Source organism: Dipteris shenzhenensis, chromosome 17 (assembly GCF_047967505.1).
Source record: "Dipteris shenzhenensis isolate YYH24624 ecotype China chromosome 17, Dip_SZ_1.0, whole genome shotgun sequence".
In the NCBI taxonomy this organism is placed as follows: domain Eukaryota; kingdom Viridiplantae; phylum Streptophyta; class Polypodiopsida; order Gleicheniales; family Dipteridaceae; genus Dipteris; species Dipteris shenzhenensis.
In genome coordinates, this window is record NC_141612.1 from 13,869,675 (window position 1) to 13,880,861 (window position 11,187).

The following is an 11,187-nucleotide window of genomic DNA, read 5'->3' on the forward strand; positions in this document are numbered from 1 at the left end:
AAAAGCAAGTGGAAAAATACTATTACTGGGCTCCATCTATTTTACACCAATTAAGTTGATAGAGTTATTCAACCTACGAATGTGGTACATTAGGAAAGACACAAGTGAAGAGTTTATAAAGATCAAGTGGTCATGCTAAGATTGATGGGGTATTATTAATGTAGTCCAATCCCCCAAAATTTCAAGATAGAACTTGCGCTTCCATTTTGACACACGAGTCAATGACAAGAACATTCAATTGTAGCAAGAAGATGACAAAAAGGCATTGTTGATGATCTCAAGCAAAAGGAAAGCATTGCACCCTTGAACACAATCGTAGTGGACAAGTAAGAAGTGTAACAAGCCACTATTTTGATGATGGATTTGGCATCTAGGCAGAATCATTGGATTTGCCACTATTGTTGCACCACTTTTGATGATGGATTTGGTATTAAGGCAATAACAAGTTGGTGGGCTAGCTATGTGTGGTAGTTTATTAGATGCACATGTGAGCAATAGGAAACAAGCATTGAGACATGGAGCTTGCATGTGCTAATGTATGGGAAATTCTTATAATGGCAGTGCTACAATCCAAACGTAGGCATGGGTGACAAGGTGTAGAGGTGAGCAATAGGTTATGACCAAAAGTAAAACTTCAGCAATGAGCATCGAGAGTAGGTGGTTGGCATGTGCTTTAAAAGACATAGCAACATTGACTCAATGTATTGAGAGAGTCCATTAGTTGCTACTATATAGTTATACATTAATCTAAAGGTAGGGTGTGGTTGATGGAGTTTAGAGAGTATGATGGATTTTAAAACAGAAGTTGGAGTCATGGTGTAGAGATGATGATGAAGTCGGAGGAAATCAAATTGGGGATTCTTCCGTCAAAGACCCAACAACATGTTGGTTTTGAGAGACAAGCTACGTGGCATGAAACCGAAAAGTTTTAATAGAGTGACTAGAGGATGGAGAGAATTATTGAAGGAAAGTTTGGTCCATGGATGCTCATATCGGGCAGCTAAAATGCATGTCGATAGAAGGGACAATGGTGAGGGCGAGGAACTATGATCAAGGAGGCTAAGGTTGGCAAAGGGTGTGGTGCACCTTGAGTAAAGAGATGATACACTCTTTTTGCAATGGATTTCCTTCTATAATCCCTTTCTTTGTGCAAGTCACCCAAATTCAAGGATCTTTGAGACCTTTGCCTATTGTAAAGCCGCATGTGACATCCACAAATCAATTCTAGCTTCCATTAGTGCAAGAAAGGAGGCTTGATTGAGGAAAGTATAAAAGAAAACTCATTTAGAACACGTTCTATTCAGTCTTAACAAACTCTAGGTGGTTGTTGGAATACAACTTATGTCCCAAGTCTAACAAGATAGCTAATGGCCAACAAGGGATTAATCAATTGAAAATACGTGTTGACAAAAGCTACAATGGTTATGATGAGGGGGAGAAGTGATCATGGAGGCTATGGGCAAAGAAGGGTGTGGTACTATGTGCATCAAAGAGACGGCACACGATTTTGCAAATGGTTTCCTTCTATAATCCCTTCCTTGTCTCCTTTCTGTAGGGTCCCAAAGTCAAGGCTCCTAGAGGCAATTTGCGTATTGTAAAGCACCATGTTAAATGCTTGCAATCTGATTCTGGCTTCAACTATGAGTGTATGGGAAATGCTAATAGTGGCAGTTTAACAATCCAAAGGTAGGTGTAGAGATGAGAAATAGGTGAGCATTCGCCAAGACAACTTCTTGCTCATCATTAGCTTTCTTGAACTAGAAACACCTGAGAATCCTTATTTAAAATGGCTATGGTCACTAACCATGCCTTGACATGAGAGCATCGGTTAAGACAACTTTTTCTCACCCGTCATTGTCCTTCTTCAACAAGAAACAAGATTAAAAATAAGAAATCCCTAATGATAGTTTGAATGTAGAACATTCAGGCTATATAGAAACCTAGATGCTAGCAAAAAGGAGTTTCTTTTTGCTCGAACTCAAAATATGTGTATCGCTCCATGTATGCCAATGCTTAGTATGCTGAAGAGTCACAATGCATGCAAATTGCATCCTTTGGATGTAAGTGAAATTTGCCTTTAGTCAATTCAACATATGATTATGTGTTTGTGTTGATATATCAATCGATCAATTTAGTAGCTCATCTAATTTCTAACAAGAAGACACACACACACACACACACACACACACGCACGCACAAAACACACATGACATGTTTCATTGAAATATTTACATTTACAACACAACACACAAACATGAAATTTTTATAAAAATTTTGATATTTGTATATAAAACTTGAAATTTTATTTGTTGGAATCATACATTCTAAGACCTCTCTAACCCGTCGTAGATGAGTCATGTTACTCGTGAAAGGAAAAGTCATGAGTTTAAGAGCTCTCGGGTACCCATCGAAGTCGGGAGCGACGTGGCACCCTCCCAAAGAAAAGGTCCCTTACTTGGGACCCCTTTGATATTTGCTTCCAATCCCCACGATGGAAGTGCAAGTGTTTGTGCATCCGTTGCGCGAGACAGCCAGAGATGCTCTCATTCTTGCCAGCAGGTCGGGAGTGAATCGCATGTCCGTGCCACACACAGTCGTTGCAGATACGCAGCGCTTCTTCGATTGGCTGATCGATGTGCTTGGTGCCGAGGATGTGCTTGGTGCTCCGAGGAGAGGGCGTTCGGAGAAGTTGAAGTGGTTTCCGGTTGAGGCGGTTTGGTTTCATGCTGGCGATTTATTGATCGATTACATGCACGCTGGCGTCGTGCATGCTCGCGCACCGGAGAAATCGCAAGGTATCGTGGTTTTTAACTCTCTTCTGGTTGTTTGCTTGTGAGATCGGTCTTTGGATCTCACTTGTTATTGGTTCATTTTGTGTATTACAGGCATAGAAGAGCATGAAACACCAGCGGTTGCTAATCTCGCCAGAGGTGCGAAATTTTCAGACTCCACTGAAGAAAGGTAAAGATTTCCGACTCTAGCTCTCATTTCCCCTTCTTGTGGTCTGTCAGAAAGGGCATTCGAGCTGGAATACCGGAACGTGGACAATGTCCACACTTTGCATCAGGCGTTGACGTACATATTGGAGGGGGAAGGTTATGCTCCAGTTGCCGGCCTCTTCCAGTCTAGTGGCTGGGGGAAGACCAGGACGGTATGTGAATTGTGGCGGCAAGGGGTATGGGTTGTGTATTGTTCGTTTGCATCTGGCAGTGGCTATCCCAAAAGGTCCTGGATTGCAGATTGGTTCTGGCAAGAAGCAAACCAGCGTCTCCGCACTTTTGAGGGCGTACCAGGGCAGCTGGAGTGGATGAATTTCTCTTTGGCTTACTTCATTGCATGCCTTACAGTATTGTCAGACATGGTCAGGAATGGGGAAACCAAACAAGGATTTGTGACGAAGATGAGGAAATACGGCCAGGACTATTGGGAGAAAGTGAAAGGGACGATGAAGCAACTTCTGGAAGGGATAGCACCCCGTCTCAAAGATGTGGCAGGAAGCCAGGATAAGAAGGAGCTTATATGGGCCAGCTGGGAAAAGGAGGCTAAAATGATATTTCTTGAGCATTTTCCAAAAGGTATTTTCCCACAAGATGGCAAGTTGCAGGTTTTATTTGTTTTTGATGAAGCTAGCCATCTGGTGAGAAATCTTGATGACCAAAACTCCTTCCCTTCCATCAGAAGATCAGCCCGTTCCATGTCAGAATGTGGAGTTCTATCGCTGTTCATGGATACATCCTCTGAAATAACAAATTTTGCAGCTCCAGACTGGGCTGATCCATCTGACCGTGTATCTGCCGGTAAATATATGCTAGCACCTCCGATCTGGGCGTGCTTCTCAGCAGATGTCTTGGAGAAGGATTTGCAGCCGCTCTTCTCCAGTAGTAGAATGTTCAACAACATTGTTAGACCCTACTGGGTTGTGAGATATGGACGGCCTCTGTGGTGGGCAACTTTCAGGTCTTATTTGCCTACAGGGAAAGAACAGGATGAAGATATGAGGCAGTCTGCCTTCAAGGAGGTGTACCAACTTGCTCGCGATAAGCTGTTGGGAGGTGCTGGTAAATGGGCTGAGTACATCACTAGGCCAACTCCAGGTACCGTCATCCCAGAAGATGCTGCACTGGCTTTGTTAGGAGCCAGCATTGGGCTTGATGTTGATCCCCGTTCTAAACTAGCCTCAAAACTGGTGGCCAACAATCTCCTCACAGTTGTTTCTGTTTCTCCTTCTCGCGAACTCGTGTGGACGGCATGGAGCATTGAGCCAATAGTTGCAAAGGCTGCAGCTGAGGCCATGAGCTATCTGCATAGAAAGAAAAGGAGTCGAACTTTATGGTGCATTAGTGACTGGGCTTGCAGCTGGCTGGATTGATAGAGGATATACAGGGGAGCTTGTAGCTAGGATCATCCTGCTAAATGCCATGAGTGAAGCAGATCAGGGTGATGGCTGGTGCACTGTGGATGATTTCTGCAAGCACTTGGCTGGAGAGTCATTGTCGGAGCTGATTCGGAAAGGAAAGCGGGAGCTGACTGAGAAGGAAAGGCTGCTAACCAAAGCTAGATTGCATTTCAACTCATTTCACAGGATTTATAAGAAGACCTCTGATCTGACATTTGATGATGCTCTGAAGTGCTTTGAGCGCCACTGTGCAGTTATATGTGGTAAACACGCATGGGGAATTGATTTATTGATCTTTGCCTTTACTGGTGGTGAGAATGAGGAGGTGACAATGGACAATCTAACGATTATCTATTGTCAGGTGAAGTTGAGGAAACAGGATGGCACAGACATATGTCTTGCCAAGATTTCTCCTCAATATGCAGGGTTTGCTGTAGCATTGAAGTTGCCATATCTGAGCTTGTATATGAATGTGGCATCGGATGAACGCAAGAAAGCAAGGGCCTATCTGGTGGATTCACAGAAGATTGAATCCTCTGTGAAGAAATCTGCTTCCAAGCCCATCCAAGCTGCTCTGGAGGAGATTGAGAATGAAAGCAGTGAGCAGCCTGTGGATGATCCTATGGAGATTCAAGTAGATCAAGGGGAAAAAGTGGAAAAGAAGAGACCAGCTGTTCAGGCGTGGAAAGCTTGGCTCAAAGCACAGAGAGAGCTTCAAACTGCTATGGTTGTGAAGGGCTTGAATGCTTTCAAACTGGAGGCCAGCCTGCAGGATCAGCTTAAACAAGTTGTCAAGGCTTCCAGAACTCCATTTTTCCATGACCCCAAGAATGATCTGCACAGCAAGTTACTCTCTCTCCAAGAATGCAAGCTGCAAGAGATGTTCAAAATTGAAGATCTTCTGAATTATGAGTTATGAGAGAAGGCTCGGTTCTAGTGTTGAACATTGTCTTGACACCAATGGCTTTTATAGTGCGGCTATATACTCTTAGTGTGGCTAAATACTCTACAGAGTGGTTTGTAATCGAACAGGCACACAGAATCTGTAGCCTGCATATAGAAATGATTTTGGAATTTCATTCTAAATAAAGCTATGTTGTAGGTGTTTCTGGTGCTTTCAAAAACATGGTGAATGACAGAATTAGTCAGCTTCATACGAGTATCCTTAAAACTGTAATTGAGTATAAGTACATTACACTGGACATTTTCATTGCTTTATATTTTTCTTCAGACAGGTTGGAGCTTGGACAGTGGCACAAGTACAAACTTAGCGATGCTTCTGGTGGTAGCAATCACTAATACACCCACGGCAAAGGCCCTTTTATGACTGCTATATGGACACACTGGAGATGACCGAAAGTCACGAGTCATCATGACAGGTTGGAAGCATGCTCGTTCTTTTCCATAGTGACTTTGATGCAGGCCAGCTCTTAATATAGCATCAATATGTAGGCATCAGTAGCCACATCTGTCCTCCCACTTCCTCTTCAGTTTGTCTCTCCTTTGGTTGCTGAATTCTCTACAAACCAGGGCAGCAACAGTCCACAGCAGAGGCACCTTGGTTCAGATCAGATCCAGGGGTGGTAAGTCCTTTTGATTTTACTGTTCTACAACAGCATGCTGCTGCATTGTATTTCAGTGTTGTTCTACTAAGAGCCAATGACCACTTTTCTCCTTTTCTCTCCTCTCTATCTCAGGTTTAGATTATAATTCTCTGTCTGCTAGTCATTTGAGAGTAATTTCCTGCACTTTAATTCAGTTGTAAAGAGTCTAGTAATCACAGCGGTATGTTGGGGTAAGTATGATCAAGGGCTTGCTCTATGGTGCATGTGTGCATCTACTTGCTCTATGGTGCATGTGTGCATCTAGGGGAGTCACATGTGTGTTTGTGTGTGTTGTAAAGGCACATCAAGTGCTATGATGTGTCTAGTGTGTGACCTAAGTAGTGATGTAAGACAAAGGGAATCCCACTGATGTAGGGATTGATTCCCACTGATGTAGGGACTAATTGCCACTATGTAGGGAAGGTATTACTTATAAGAGAGAGTCTTCTCTCTCACAATCTATATAGAGATTTCATTGTGTTCTCACACCTCTTGCAAGATGCATCTGTTCTATTTTACAGGATCCTACAATTGGTATCAGAGCTCTAGGTTCTAGATCTAGCCTAGCCTAGCATTAGATGCTTTCTCTAGCCTAAGCCCTAGTTAGGTGCCACATCATCTTCTTCTTCCTCACCTCCATCTTCCACCTTCCCTTCAAAAGTCGATTTTGGAAGTGAGAGTTCTCTTCAAGCTCGCATTCTCAGCTTCTCATCTTTTAGGAGAGTCTTCCCAAGGGCAGGGCGAATCTGCAGAACAAGCCATACGCGCTATCTCGCCATTTTCGGGGCGGCATTGTCTCAGGAAGCTGCGTCGACCTTCTTCCTGGTTCTCATTGTGGAGAGCAACATTGTCGAATTCCTTCCAGAGGGAGCTGGGCGACGCCATGACCTTGCTGCTCATCAAGTCTGAGCTCATTTGGAGCAACATTCGGGTGGATTTCATCAAAAAACCAGTCCACGGTATGCTGGGCGACGTGCTTATCTTCTGTGCGATTCCTTTCTGAGGGTGAAGCTCTACATGTTTATCTTCCTCTCCACTGCAAAACCCCTCTGAATTTCGGCCTCTACATGACGAATTAAAACAGATTTTCGAGCTGCCTCTTTGGCCATGAAAGCTTGACTATGCTAGTCTAAGTTTGACTTTGGACAGTCAAAGTTTGACTGGTAATTTGACCAAGATCTATTTTCAGTCTGCTATGCTCATTTTCTAGCATATACTTGGTCATCTTTTGCTTAGACATCTTGCATAAATGTTGCTCTATGCTTTGACATTTACTTAAGTCACATAGAGAAATCCAAGTCAAAGTATTCAAGTTATTACTCTTTGAAGGATTGCTCATATTTCACTTATAAGGCAGTAGACACTGCCCTTGGGTAAGACCTTGCCATGGAAGCTAAGACCTTTTTGAGAAGTTCGATGGACTAATTTCCATACTTGGCAAACAAAAGCCAAGTTTATGCTTTTGAAAAAGAAGATATGGAATGTTGTGAATGGAAAGAAGTCTACAAAAGAAAAAGCTAATTGGTTTATCAAAGACAAGAAGGACTACTTCAACAACAAAGCAAATCTGGCTGAAGGAAGAACTCCATCAGCAAATGAAGAAAATGAAGACTATGCTTTTTAGGCACTTTGTCTCTTTTGTTTATCACTTGGTCAAAATTTGAGGTTCTCTGCTTGGAGTAGTACTCCAAAAAGAATATGTTTTGTAAATCACCTCTGGTCACCATATGATGTAGGCCATGTGATATGTGTGTTGACTATCCCATTTCTGTTAACCACACACCCTTGGGAACCCTTGCTAGCATGAGATCCTAGCCATAGATTTATCCTTGACCACCATGAGATGGCATGAGAAACTATGAGATTAGATGTATCCTTGACACTGCAAGAGGCAATCCCTTGAGGGGGGTTTGTTGGCGTAAGTATGATCAAGGGCTTGCTCTATGATGCGTGTGTGCATCTAGGGGAGTCACATGTGTGTTTGTGTGTGTTGTAAAGGCACATCAAGTGCTATGATGTGTCTAGTGTGTGACCTAAGTGATGATGTAAGACAAAGGGAATCCCACTGATGTAGGGACTGATTGCCACTATGTAGGGAAGGTATTACCTTCTCCCCCTTTCTATAAGAGAGAGTCTTCTCTCTCGCAATCTATATAGAGATTTCATTGTGTTCTCACACCTCTTGCAAGATGCATCTGTTCTATCCTACGGGATCCTACACGGTATCCGTGCATTGGTTCAAGCCCAACAGTTGTGTTCTGGAACATAGGAAGTTCGACGCCGTGGCATGTCACATGGTTCTCCCCACCAATTACTTACTCCAAAGTGACACAACTTGTTCCAACCTTGCAGCTTATAATTGTACTGTTTGAGCATAATTTGTTTCCTTTTCTCCAAAGAAAAGAAGTAGCAACACAACTGAAGAGAGAGGTCTGTCAAAACTGGAGATCCTTGTAAGTATCCAGAGCAGATTGTAGGCTTTCGTTCAACTCCTGAAACATAGGAAGGTGATGTGGCAGCATATCGCATGATTCTACACACCAATCCATTTCTCCCAAGTTACACACAACAACTTGTGCAATCTTGAACTTACAATTGTAGCCTGATTTGGTTTGAGCTGTTTGAACTTAAATTTCTTTCTTTTTCCTAAGAAAATAAGTAGCAATGCATTCGGAGAGAGGTTTGTTTGAAAACTCATTTCCAAACAAGGATGGAGCAGCAAAATTTTACGGAGTTCCTTGCAGGTATCCAAAGCACAATGTAGGCTTTGGTTCAACTCCAAGTGAGTCAGATTTAGGTCTAGATTCAAGCCTAGGCTCAAGCCAAAGTCCCGAGTCCCTCAACCCTCTACTTCTAGAGCTCGGGATGTGACAAGCAGGTACAAAGGACAACAAGGGTCCTTCCACAAATAGTGACAAACCTCACAATGTTGTGATGCATATGGAGATATATCCCCGGAACGGAAGATACCATTGCACAGCGGACAAATTGGACTCTAAGATACTGCAGCAGCGGTCACCCAGTCCTGCTTTTTATGTTTCTTCTCCTCACATATATGTTGTTTTTTGAGGATGTTGAAGAAAGAGATGAAGAAGTGATATGTTGCATGGTGTGGGCCGAATTACTGTGCTGCAGTGCCAAAGCATATGTTGAATGCATGCATAAAGGACACAAGGAACACCAGATATCTTCATATAATTACAAGTGCTGGCATAAATGCCTGACTAACTGATTGTACATGGATACAAAAATGGATACAAATCAATGTATCATGCGACTGATATACTGCTGATGTGGGATGATGGCCATGGTAGATGTGCCCTGATCTTCATGTTGGAGCTGAGGCAGATGACTACCCACTGAATGTTGTATACTAGCTACTGTTGTTCCCAGATCTACAGTAGATCTGACTAGAAGATGGCTGGATCTGTTCTGGATGTCCAGATCTTAACTATACTATGCTGTTGCAGGTAGGCGCCTCCAAGGGAGGGCTCCACTGCTGCTGGAGGATGCAGGAGGAGAGCAGATCTAATGAGGGACGAGGCAGGGGGTGCAGGCAACCAATTGCTGGAAGCCCTTGCAGCTCTGGGAGATGATGAATGAGGAGGTAGGAGGGCCTATTCATAGGTGAACAAGGGGGGTACGATGGTAGGTGGTCGGCTGACCTGAATTAACTGGTCGGTCCTTTCTAGAGGGCCGACTGACCATTTTTGGTCGGCCTTCTAGGGTGGCCCTAGCCCATGTCTCGGGCCCTCTCTTGGTCCATGTTTGGCTGCTCCTTTGTCTTGAGTGGCATGCACTTTGATGCTGTATTTTCGCCCTGTTTTGACCTCCGTCAGGAGGTTGTAGCTGATTGTGAGGGCTGAGCTTAGCCAGCCATTGTAGGAATGATGGATACGCTACCCTCACATGGAATTGCACATGCCAAACCACATTCAATAGGTTACAATGGCATGGGGCATATTGTGTGGTAGAGGTTGGCACCAAGTTCACGGGGTTGGCTCAATTATGGTGGCTAGATTACATCTCTTGCCATCATGAAAACAATTGAAACACTCTTGTGAACTTCGGTGCATGTGGTGGCAACCTTGCGGCACCTTCATCAAAGGAAGGCTGAAGTCAATTTATTAACCTACTCTACCTTATATGATCAGTCTTGCCTTATGTTGTTCTCAAGTAGGAGCACTTAGAGATGTTCATTCATGGGATGTTTCTAGTCAGCCTCCACATCAGGCATGGTCGCATCAGCCTGCGTGCCTTCTCCTGATTTTTACAGCTTGAGCAAATCTCCTCCTTTGCCGCTGGTGCCCCATCTGAGCTTGACACTAGAGGTGGTGAGGTAGAGACCGTGTCAGTCATGTCACCAAAAACAGGGGCAATGCTGCATAAATGCCAGAAATTGTGACATCTCAAGCAACGGTTAGGTTGCCCTGTGACAATCATGCATTGGGAGACCAAGCTTGTACATTTATTGATCTCTAACATCTATGGTGACAAGGAAATGTCCTCCACTGCCACCTTGACACGTGGCACTCCTAGGCTCACACAGCATCCGCCCACCAAGGAATCCACTAGCGAAGTACCAAAGAGGTGAGTGACCATTTTTTTTCAATGGCTCAATTTCCTTTTAAAGACGTAATATTTCTTTCTTTCTTTCTCTCCCCTCATGGAACACTAGATTACTTTTGGTCATATGGACCCTTGGGGGCTTTTGAAGATGTCAATATATCTTTCACAGCCAAACGAGGATTGGGCCTCTACCAAGATGGATGTGCATATGGCTGTGTTTGTTGTTCCATCTGGCACTTGTTTCTACATTGCTACCTTCCCTTGTGGAAGAAGATTATGTATGCTTTCAAGGGTCCCATAGGCCATTTTTTGGCCTTAGTTGGCCATACACAAATCTAACCAAATGGAATTCTTGTAAAGATCAATCTCCTAAGCTGTAATAGAAGAAGAGAAGATACAAAACAAAATTCAAACTTTAGTTCCATGTGTACATTAAAAATGTTCTCTAATACCATGAAAAAGATAAATAGGGACTTCAGAATCAAAACTTGAGAGTCATTAGAAAAAGTGTTTGAATACAATGTAAATTTCTAAGGACTTACAAGTTTTTTGTTTTAAGTGGAACGTTCTAGTTTTCTTATTGAAAGGTGGAAGTTGTTCTCATGAAACTTGGATGCC

At 43.3% G+C, this 11,187-nt stretch overlaps 1 pseudogene across 1 annotated transcript; it reads left to right on the forward strand.

The window, feature by feature from the left end:
• Positions 1–2,487: 2,487 nt before the first annotated feature.
• On the forward strand, positions 2,488–5,505 carry LOC147891716 (uncharacterized; annotated as a pseudogene). Its single transcript, XR_015542455.1, has 3 exons — positions 2,488–2,795; positions 2,886–2,930; positions 3,012–5,505. The product of XR_015542455.1 is annotated as an uncharacterized LOC147891716 (transcript).
• The last annotated feature ends 5,682 nt before the right edge of the window (positions 5,506–11,187 follow it).